Source organism: Papaver somniferum, unplaced genomic scaffold, assembly GCF_003573695.1.
Source record: "Papaver somniferum cultivar HN1 unplaced genomic scaffold, ASM357369v1 unplaced-scaffold_18, whole genome shotgun sequence".
In the NCBI taxonomy this organism is placed as follows: domain Eukaryota; kingdom Viridiplantae; phylum Streptophyta; class Magnoliopsida; order Ranunculales; family Papaveraceae; genus Papaver; species Papaver somniferum.
In genome coordinates, this window is record NW_020627707.1 from 1,772,695 (window position 1) to 1,784,707 (window position 12,013).

The window sequence follows — 12,013 nt, forward strand, 5'->3', positions numbered from 1 at the left end:
GATTTTGGACTAAACCGTATTTTTCCTTTTTTTTTGGGAAAAATATGGTTTAGTACAAAAACCAATCCAAAAGTACGGTTTAGTCCAGCCAGGGTCAACTAGGTACAAATTAGTCCAAAATACGGGAAAGAACACTAATAACCTTACTATTTACAGTTTAGTCCAAATATTTGCAGTTTAGTCCACAATGACGTCAACAATTTGAAATAATGTATAAATAATTAAAAAAACAATTTATCTTTTAAACTGCTCGTTCAAAATTCACAAACTTTATATATTCGGAAAGCTCTTTCCGAAATCTACAAAAAAAACACCCATATGACTATATAATTTTCATTTTTTATAAATTCTAATTTATATTGTTGTGTACAACCATGTACAGCGTTGTAAAATTCAAGAAAATCCAACATCCATACCACATAACATGCAATATATCCATGAGGCAATACAAACAAATGTGCCAAAACGTGGCTAACGCTATCCATCTTCTGCACAGCCCGATCTGACAAACGACAAATTGGAAAGAAAATGAGGGATGAGATACAAAAAGAAAATAATATAAGTAAACTAACAAAGGAAAATCTATAGTGTCGAATGATAAACGTTGCAGGCATAGTTTTACTAAAAGGAAAAAAAAACTCGTCGCAAACCTAAGTTATTTAAATTTCCCATATATTTATTACACATGAGCAACAAATTTTAAATGGTGACTTATATGGTCACAACAAGAAATACAAATGAGAAATTATGCTTTAAAGGTTGAGGAACAATGTATTTCGCAGAATACCAAACTCACATGAGAAAAACTCATAGTACCTTCGACACATGACAAACTCATTTAAGCAAGCCTAATGCATAAAATCTTGTTATCAGCTGAGACCAACATCAAGGTAGTCATCATAAAGGGAAACAAGTATACAGCTAGACCGAATAACTTGCACTGTATTGCAGCATCTTGGGCTGCAAGCATAGAAACATAAGTTTGGGCCTCATTTCTATCATCTTTGACCTTCACTACACCAACAATTGAGACACAAAAAAAGGTTGAGAATTCAAGATACTAACAAATAGTGTGTCTGTTCAAGTCCAAGACATCAAGTTCTAAGAAGACACGACACTCCAGAAAATAATAAATTACTGTTTCCTTTAATTTTTACACTGCAAACAACAATAGAATAAGTGTTCCTTAAGGTTACACTATTGTAAACTAAAAAGTTAGCCTGATTTGGATAAACTCAACCTTGAAGGTTGAAGATTAGCCAGTGTAACAAAAGAATGGGCACAAACACATTTGTTTGGAACATTCGACCAATCACAGACTTACAGTTATATGCATGTTAGCGATCAACAGACAATGTGTAGAACCATATGCACATTAACGATAAACAGGGGTACAAATATGTGCACGTCAACTAACAGGTGTACAAATATATGCACGTCAACTAAAACAGGTGTACAACTATGTGCACATTAAAGTAAACATGTGTACAATCATGTACACATTACCAATTCAATATCCAAAGAGCTGAAAGTGAGTTAAAACTTACCCCCAAACAAGAAGAAGTAATTTCTGGTAGAAGATAGTTAACAACTCTAAGTGAGCTAAAACTGTTCCAGCAACATAAGTTGTTTGTTATCATAATATGATATTTTAGTTTTTAACGAGTCGATATGAAAGGTAATGTGAGGTAAATCATACCTAAGAGCCCAAATCCGTAGGTACGACGCGGTATTCATGCTTGTTGTAGAAAACCATGCCTTCCTGCAGTCGATAACGCTTTACTTCAGTACTTGTGTACTGGAAAGTAGTATGCACGGCGTATGGTTACAATCTAAACTGCTAGTATATGGCCTGCAATTGTACGTGCGGAGTTAGTAAAGAAAGACTATGTATGAAGGCGTGCACTACTACAATTGTGCACGCTGGGAGTTCAAGGATTTATATACTTCATTTGATCTATGTACACATTAATGATAGGTGTACAATTATGTACACATTAATGACGATAAACAAATTTACAACTATGTACACATTAATGATAGGTGTACAATTAGGTATACATCAAGAATGAACAGGTGTACAACTATGTACACATTAACAACTCGATAACAAAAGGTGATTGTTGCAATTCAACTTATATATAATTTGAGAAAATGAAAAAACAGAAAAAAGGTAAACAATTATATACAACCATATACAAATAAATTTATAAGAAAAATCCAAAGACACAAATTCAACGACTATCCTTTAAATGATAAATCAAGAAATTAAAGTTAGTACAGAGAAATCATATGACCTTAGGTGTCACGGTAGATGTAGTATCTATTTAATGTCCAACTTTTGTGTCTTAGTTTTCTTTTATCGAAAGCAGATAAACCAAAAGGCGATGGTGGAAAGTATTAGGATAACAGAAGGAGTGACTGTACTAACAACTGGATGGATTTCTCTATACTGTAGAAATATGAGTCATAAGGTTAAGAACAGAAATTGAACTTCCAGTTATTACTCACTAAAATGAATTGAAAATGAAACTGATCGAACACAATTTATTTTCGATATAAAAAAACATTCAATTTAACTAGTGCAGAATTCCATATTTCTCTTCGTTTCATATGATCATATCTACGAACATCACATGACAAATTAGTAGTACTTACAACTAGCAGAGGAAACCGTGGACGTGGAGACTGAGGAACCATAAATTCAGCAAAAGGATTTATTTCATATCTAAAAATCAATAGGTGTACAATTATATATACATTAACAAAGAACATGTGTACAACCATGTACACATGTGTATCCATAACATCTATATCCAAATGATCGTATATGCAAGCTTAGAAGACCAAATAAAATAATTCCATGGGGTCCAACATAATGTACGTATCTTGCTCCTTATGCAAGGAGGACCGTGGATATTTAGATATGTCGAGTGCAATTAAGAATATTTAATTGAAATGGTAATGGACAGTGGATTTATTTCTTTGAAACTGTAAAAATACTACGTTCTGAACAAAACTATTTCATATAAACCACTCTAAGTTTATGTTCTGGATCCGCAGAGACGCGAAAACACTGTAATTAGATAGGATCAACTTTCCTTGTTGGTACAGTTAATAAAAAGCATTGAAAATCAAGTCATATGTCCTAATATGTATTAACTTAAAATTCAATATACTAAAATGCTATATACATTTGTATCAGCCAAAAGTCCAATAAAAAATGCGAGTCAACTTAATTAAAATGTAATAAAACAACTTTTCGTAATCGCTGGCTTCTTTATGAATTGCTGGCCCAAAAATGTTAGCAACTTCCACTTAGGCCTATGATGCCCAAATTCATTTTCCTACAACTAAAATACAATTTATTTGAAATGTGGAAAGTACACTAATAATCCCTATTCATCTTCCTCGTATAACAAGCATAAAAAAACTGGTGCATCTTAATGTGCACTACGTAATAACTGGTGTACAAGAAAATACACTCATCTTGTAGAAGTCATTTGTCATAGCTCGGTTTTTACACCATTGGCACTGATACCTAAATTTAAGACAAAAATTACTATGACTTCATTCGCTTGACGAAATAATGAATTTACAACTGGGCACCAATTTTTCATGAATTAAATCCAATAAAGAAGAGGTGAGAGAAAGATATAAATGGTTGCACATATTAGATAGGAATATATTATGCTCAAATATGGAACCTAAACAGAACTAATTAGTGCCCATGATAGATATGCATGTAAGGAACCTAAACAGAAGTAGCTACAGGTTCACATTAAAGATTTCTCCATTTAAGAAAGCATTGTGCTAAATTTTCATTTCTCAAGGGATACGTACCATGATTCTACATGTAGAAAATCCAACTCCCAGGCGAGTTTGGTCACTTCTGTTACCACCCTAAAAATGGTCATCTAAACAGTCAGATAGACTGTTCGATATCGAACAAATAACAAAAGAAGCTACAAAATGCCGAATTTAAATCATAACAAAGAGAGGTGAACTACTAAAACATCGTAAACTCCAGAAACTAATAACTTTTTAACCAGTTCTACTCCTAAAATAAGAAAATCCTCAAAACCTTTAGATGTTGGTTTCTTTTGTGAACCTAAAAGATATAAGGCATTCTCTATGGACTATCGGTCATCAGTAAATTTGTAAAGATATTAATAAATTTATGTCCTCATAATACCTCAAGGTAACACAAGTTGTTACCATCATTCATCAGCAAATTCATCTCTACCAACTACATCAACGTAAAGCAAGAGCAAAGGACTACACATTTAGAAAAAGAAGAAGAAAAAAAATCTGTGAAGTAATATTAGGGAGTGTTTCTCGAGAAAAACCTCAAAAATTAAAAATTGGCACATAGTATTTAAGAATTAGTTTCTCGAAGGAAACTTATCATGGCTGTATAGTTCAGTGCAATAATAAATGAATCTCAAAGATTATTGATAAGCTAGTGTGACCCTAATCGTAACATTTTATAAAGATGCCCCACAAATCAATCAGTGTCAAAGAGATAAAGAGATGAAATTAAGAGGAATTGTTAGTCTCAGCTTTTAATAGGTCAGATCATCATGAGTCTTCGTCATCTCTAGTTCTCATAATCATCAAAGAAAAATTCGAAGAATAAAACGAAATCCTAAAATTTTCAGAAATGGAAAAAAAATAAATTTGGAATTACCTGAGATATGGTAAATGTTGTGGAGAAATTCAATGATCTAACTAATTAGATCTCAAATAAAAATTAAAATTGTTAGCCAACTCCTGATAATCGAGCTGAAATGTGATGAATATGAAAAACCTAAAACATTTCGGTGCAGAGCTTCGTCGTCACAGGATAATAAAGAAACCAAAAATGAATTAGAAACCCACATGGTTTCTACATGAAGGTCAATTTTGTCTAATCCAAAAATAAGTTTAGGACTAAATCGTTCAAATAAGAACCGACTCGTTTGAGATTTGGTAAATTTGGACCATAAAGTACCAGGCTTAAGAGGGGTGGACTAGAGCGTCTAAAACCCATTAAAAATGGGGCTAAATGTTAAGTTTTTCTTTTTTTTTAATCTTTTTTCGAAGCATGCATGCATTTATTAACGAATCGATTAAGCTGCATAGTAGGTACGACCCGGAGCAGAGAGTCAATGCGGGGTTGCCTAATACCATATTTTGAGCTAGCTTGATCGTAAAAGGTGAGCAAACTGAGCAGAATGGAGAAGAAACCATTTCTTTGTTATATGCTCTGGGAAGGATTCAATGACATTGTAGTAGTAAATATTTGGCAGAAGTACCTGGCGACATCCTAAGATATGAGGTACACAAACAAGGAAAGAGGCAAAGCATGAGATATGAACTATGGGTTCAGGCGCGATAAAAGAGATATCTAACACTTCCGATCAGAAAGCGAACACGTGTAAAACATGAAGGGAATTTGCGATTCCGAGTGAATCAAGCGACGTCGCATTTGCACACGTAGTAGTAGAAGAGTCAGATCAAGGTGCTCAGGGAAACATGCGACACGAGGAAATCGGAAGAGCAAGCCCTGACAGACGAATCAATGTCGGGAGCATTGATGGCAAGTTTTCTGAAATCCAAGTCACGTATTGTTAATTTTTAGAGTACCCTTTTGGAAAAAAAAAAATTGCTCCAGCGCTGCTAGATCAAGCTAGATCATCTTTGATCTAGCAGCACCTTGGCCAACCATTTGGCATTTTTTTTCTACTCAACTAACTTGGGATTTAACCATAGCTACCTTCTCAAATTTATTGGGAACATCGTTCATCTGCCGTTACAAATGATTATACCAAAATTTCTGATAAAAAAAAATGATTATACCAAAAATGAGAGAGTTGTTTTGAAAGTTAGATAAAAGTATTCTTGTTTGTACACAAATTGCAGTCACATAATGGAGTATTTGAAATATGATCAAGGAAAGGTATTGTGGAGAGTATAATCTCATATACAGATGATCATTTTAAACAAGTAGAATGATAATAATGAGAGATTCCTATTAGTATCGAGAGATTACCAAAGTAACATACTTAACAGTAAAGGAACTAATCCAATAAAAAAAATTGAAGATAAGAATTGATCCAATTTTCCATGATTGGTTCTATACCTGATTAACAAACCATTAACATTCTGTCTTCTTCGCCATATAAGGATTCAGTTAGGCACGTAACCTCAAAACTGAATTTGCAATCTTACATATTCACAAGGATGATGCTAATCATGTTAGGACATATTTGGGCATATATCCGTGGTTAAACCAATAGTTTGCTTACATGGATTTAGTGCCAAAATGAATGGCTATGGTGCTGGAAAAATATTTTCCTACTCTTTTGTGGTGCTTGCCAGACCTGATGCGTAGTTTTCCTGTTCTTTTTCTAAGGTTTGTCAGGTTTACGAGTTCTCTCAGATCAAAAGGAGAAATGTCCCTGAATTTCTAGTGCCAAATTGGAAGTTGTTTTGGATATATTCTCAAACGCTCTACTGCATATTTCTTTCCAGATGAAGCATATTTTTGTGAGGATTAGTTTTAAGGGGATTTCCTTTCTAGGCCTGATAAAGAACGCGTGATTGGGGATATCAAAAGTAATTGGGGGATATGAATTACTTCCCCCAACCAAAGGTGTCTGCTAAGGGGTTTTTTGGGGACAAAAATATTAAAATACCCTTCCCTCAAAATAAAAATTAAAAAACATAAAATCAAAAAACAAAAACATATCCCCCATTTCCATCTTCACCTCTTATTTATCTCTTTTAGGGTTAGGGCTTTAAAACCTAAATATTCCCCACTCCCTTTCAAATTCTAGATTTTTCCCACTCCCTTTCCAATTCTCTTCTCCTTCTCTGCCGGCTCCTCATTTTGTAAACGATTTTTTTTTAACATTCGGAAGTGATGAAGACCATGTCGGAAGTGATGAAGACCATGCCGGAAGTGATGAAGACCATGTAGGAAGTGATGAAGACCATGCCGGTATAGATGAAAACCATGCCGGTACTGGTGAAGACCATGCCGGAAGTGATGAAGACCATGCCGGTAGTGATGAATACCATGTCTGAAATAAATTTTTTTTACATCGCCGGAAGTGATGAATACCATGCCGGAATTGATGAAGACCATGCCGGAAACTAGTGTCGGCATGCTTGGTAACTAACATTCAATGCCGTTACTAAGTGCCGACATGCTTTTATAAATTTATCAATGCCTGCAGTCAAGTGGAAAAAAATTCAAGTTTCTGGATACTTTACATCACGTGCCGACAAAGAAATTCAAGCAACATACCATGCCGGTATCAGTACCGGCATGCTCGATCACCGAAAACTCTACGTAGTGGCAAACTTTTATGAAAATTTCCAACAAGTGCTGGCACCAAGCTTTTTCAGCTGCAAAAATGGTGGATTCAAAGAAAAAAAATCAAATTTTCAACCTCTTAGCAACAATTCTCTCTTCACAATCATCCTTCATTTTCACCAAAAAAAGTTCCCTCTCAAATATTTTTTCCCTCCTTCTACTCTCACCTCACTCACCCAAATTCAAATAAAAATACACACTAATCATTACAAATACTTAAGATTTTTACTAATTTTAATTAACCACTAAACCTGATTAGTGAGGCGTAGATTAGGATTTTAAAAAATATTTAGATAATGGGTGACCCTGATTGGATATTTAGATCCAGTTTTTGTCTTTTTCCTCTATCCTCCAATTAGTTTTGATATCCCCCAATAGCGCGTTCTTGATAAACCAGTCCTTACACAGATTAAGAATTTTACTTGAGCTATCTATATTCAAAGACATACAATTAGGGACCAAATTCCATACTTCCTAAGCGAAGTAAAACGCCTGGTGCTTGGCCTAATAAACCAAATCGGGTGCCGAGCACCTTAAAAATGAAGCTTATTATTGGGACGTCACATTTCAATAGAGGGGCTTCACTTGGATTTCTAGTGACTGAAAAATTTGTTAGGGGGTGTCTTACTGCAATAGCAAAATGTCTAAGTTACCCTCCATCTAAAATAAAAACCTAAAAACTAAAATCAATCATATTATAATTAAAAAAATCTAGTCATCTTCTTCTTCTAAACTTTCTCTCAATCATCAACCATGAATCCGTCTTTTTCTTTTCAACTGAAATCACTCATCAATTTCTATAAACCTACAGTTTTTAAGCACATATTCTCTTCCTCCTCGAATTACTTTAGATTCGAAAAACCTAAATTTTTTCTCTCTTTTTTGTGTTTGAGATGGTTTAAATTGGTTGAAATAAGGGAAACAAATTATAATTACAGTTTTCTTATAGTTAGGTATTCTTAGTTTCCTAACCGTAAACCTGTTTTCTAAAACTGTTACGGTTAGGTAACTAACAACTACAAACCGTAAATCAATTTCCCATTTACCTAAACGTAAAATATTTCCAAGTTTTTAAAGTATATGTACGGTTGGGTTTGATCCTAAACAAACCAACCGTAATATGTTTACAGTTGGGTTCGACTAAGACCAAACCCAACCGTAAGTTTTCCTGTCAATCCATTTTATTTTTGTGGATATCAGCTCTCTAACTCATCGTTGTTGATTCAAGCATTTTTAACCCTTGGTCTTCTTTACCGTGCTTTCCTAGATAGCGATTACAACATAATATTTTACTTGGATCAGATTCAGGGGAGTAGAAGTACCCATCTGAGTACGAATCCAAAGCCCCCATTCCCTCTTTTTTCTTGTTGGAGCAAGAGATGGAAGAACTACATGTATCAATTCTCAGCACACCACCTGTAGGATCCAAATATCGCACAAGTATTTGTAAGTGTGCGAGATTCATAAAAGGCTGTGCAATAACGTCGCAGGAGGATAAGAAATAAAAGGACATAGGAAATAAAAGGAAATATGAAATAAAAGGAAATATGAGCTGTCACCCACTAGGTAGAATCCTATATAAAGAGAAAGGTAGGATAGAAAAAGGGAGAACTGGATTATTATTATCTTGTTCTTCCTTCTTCAACCAAGAGCTCCAAATACTCATTAATGGAGTCTCAATTGTAATCCATATGTAATTACAAATAACTATAGTGAAGATCCCTAACCCCGTGGATGTAGATCACATTGATCGAACCACGTAAATCTTGTTTCTTATTTTCTATTTTTATTATCTTTATATTTATTTTCATATCAAATAAGTTTAGATCTAGAAATTATTATCATGATATTATATAGTGTGTGTTGTGGGATTTCCTGCAACTACATAATGGCGCTAGAAACAGGGACCTGCTTGTTTGATTGAAGAAGAATCAAAGAAATTAACAATTGTTGGTGAGAGATTGCGCTGGATATATGAGATTTAAGGGCGACTATGGAAAATACAACGAAATCTCATGATTTCAGATAAAGAACCAGCGTCATCAATTGGATAAATATCTAAACAAACTGCCTCAACAACTCGTTCAAAAAACCGAATTGATTCCTCATATTTGTGATTTTGTGTTCAACTTTCGGATCTGGCAAGCTTGGACTGATGATGAAACAGGAGACCAGCAAAGGCTAGTTGGAATGATGATGGGAAATTACAAAAGAATGGGAGGAATTATTTTTCAGAGAAGAATTATTTTGCAGCGAACAAAAGGACTTTCTCCATGCGAACATAAAGGGAAGAAGTCATACGAATTAAAAAGAGCTAGAATATTACTTAACTTCTTATAGACTTGCTACTTGCAAAGACAAGGGGCTGGATTCTGAAAGAGTAAAATAAAGAAAAGGTGACTTCAAAGATAGGTTCAAAATCCCAACACTGGACGAAAATGAAAAAGGAACAACCACAACAAGGAAGAGGATCGGACTGTGCTGCAAATTCGCACAAGAGATATTGAAGAACGACCAAGGAGAAGACAACATACTTCATAACTGCATACAAAGGAGTTGTCCTATCAGCTGTGCGAAGACAAAGGCCAAAAGAAAAGAAGGATTATGAAATCACAGAGATGGAAGAACAATAAGAGCATAACAAAGAGATGGAGTAGTTTGTTTATATATCAGGTGTAAACATGAGATGAAATTTGAAGAAGAAGCTGCGAAGAAATAGCAAGCTGAGATGGGCCACCAATTAGCCTTGAACAAGAGATAGTGTAAAGGGAGATATAAAAGGGCATTCGAGTCAGCAACGCGGATAAATTTAACAAGCGAAAAGAAGAAGAGTATGCGAAGAAAACAACTTCGACAGCCCATTACTAACCTAACTAATCGCATATAAAGAACGAACATGGCAATTATATCTACATGAGAAGGACTGTATTGTGTTATACATTCGCACAAGAGATATTAAAGAAGAGCAGCAGAGATTAATCCCATCAGCTTGAAAACAAGCTTTCAAAGAACAAGAGTTACATCGAATAGCAGGGACGAAGAAAGAGCAGCAAGAAGAATAGTCTACAAACCTAGGAGAGATCATCAAACCTCTAGAGCACGAACAGATCACCTCGATCAACCTCTTCAGAGATTTCATTGCCAACCATGGTCACTGGCGAAATAATAAAAATTTCTTTCGCAAGAATAGCTTCAGAAGAGGAGAAAATGACATCTTCGTAAAAAGGCAACGAGTTTGAAATGAATCCGCGAAGATGAAATCTTAAGTTAGATTGCGAGGAAAATCAATTCGAGCAGAATTCAACATAAAGCATTCAGGATTGTATCAATATTTTCTTGGCGAGATTGTAACTTCGTGACTTTGTGTGATATTATTTAACAGGGGAAAAATGCACAAAACACAGCAAAAAACGAACCTCAACCAGTTCCAAGAGATTACGATTAAAAGAAACTGCTAGTCTATGTATACCGTTGCTAAAGGAAAAACAATCAACACAGAATAGTGAAATAAGATCCTGCGAAGAGATAAGATCCTACGAAGTGACAAGATAACTCGAAAAGATACAAGCAATGTTATCCAAACTAGAAGGACAGTGAACAAAGACAGAAGTTCGGAAGCAAAACTTTCTTCGTCAACAAACAACTTTGGCGAAAATAAAATCGGAACTAACCAGCGAAGAAAAGAGATAAAATATTCAAAATTTACTTCACAAGAAAGACTCAACGAATCAGTGTACTTCGCTAGAGTGCTTTTCTTCATCACCTATCCAGTTCGGAACATCTATCAATTCAGAGAAGAAAATCCATTCAAATCGTTAGATTTACTTGCATACGTAGTTGGTTCACTAGAAAAGATCAACCACAAATCCGAAGGAAACGAGTAGAACGATTGAGAGGGACGTATTATTTCTTTTACCACCTTTGACTTTAAAAATTACGTAAGTATATCAGATAATGTCGCAAATTCATTAGGGTTTTATGATTTGTGTTAGGCTTCACATGACATTATTAACAGCTAATGGTACTCACAGGGGCCATGTATATATCATAGGAGATGAAATGGGCTGAACAATCATATGCTCAATAACGGAAAAATTAAAGAGGACATGCAAGTCCAAATGGAGCTAGTTGCAAGCCAAACGCAACGAAGATAGTAGACATATAGAGATTACTCGCACCAAAACAACCATATCACCAGCAAAACATCAAGAGAAACATGACTTGGTCAAGCAGTAAGACGAAGTTCACCGTCAGCTCAGTAAAGATTAATCGGCAAGAAGGGATTATTTTTCGAAGAAATAACTTCAAATAAACAGCCGGAACAGCTCATCTCGCAAAGAGGGACAACTTATAAAAGAGTCAGCCAAATGAGCTATGCGAATTTCGCAAAACAAATGCAATAGATTTCTATAAAACAAGATGCAATAGATGCTCTTGTTTCATCATTCACAATTCTAAACTCTACCATTAACAGATAAGGGAGGAAAAGTCTCAGCAAAGAAAGTTCATCAGGAAGCACGAGAACTAAGGGAGAGATAGCAAAAGAGTAAGTAACTAATGGAGAAATATCACCTACACATGAGAAGAAAGAAACACAAGACAAAATATATACAAGAACGTTTACAAAAGAATAAGATACGCAAAGTTTAC

The 12,013-nt window shown here is 34.8% G+C and overlaps 1 long non-coding RNA gene across 1 annotated transcript; it reads right to left on the reverse strand.

Annotated features, from left to right (window-relative positions):
* Positions 1 to 261: 261 nt before the first annotated feature.
* Positions 262 to 4,842, reverse strand: LOC113337835. The gene is made up of 5 exons (XR_003354445.1): positions 4,691 to 4,842; positions 3,844 to 3,903; positions 1,700 to 1,852; positions 1,548 to 1,608; positions 262 to 502 (listed from the first exon to the last, which is right to left on the reverse strand). It is a non-coding gene; the product is annotated as an uncharacterized LOC113337835 (long non-coding RNA).
* Positions 4,843 to 12,013: the final 7,171 nt, after the last annotated feature.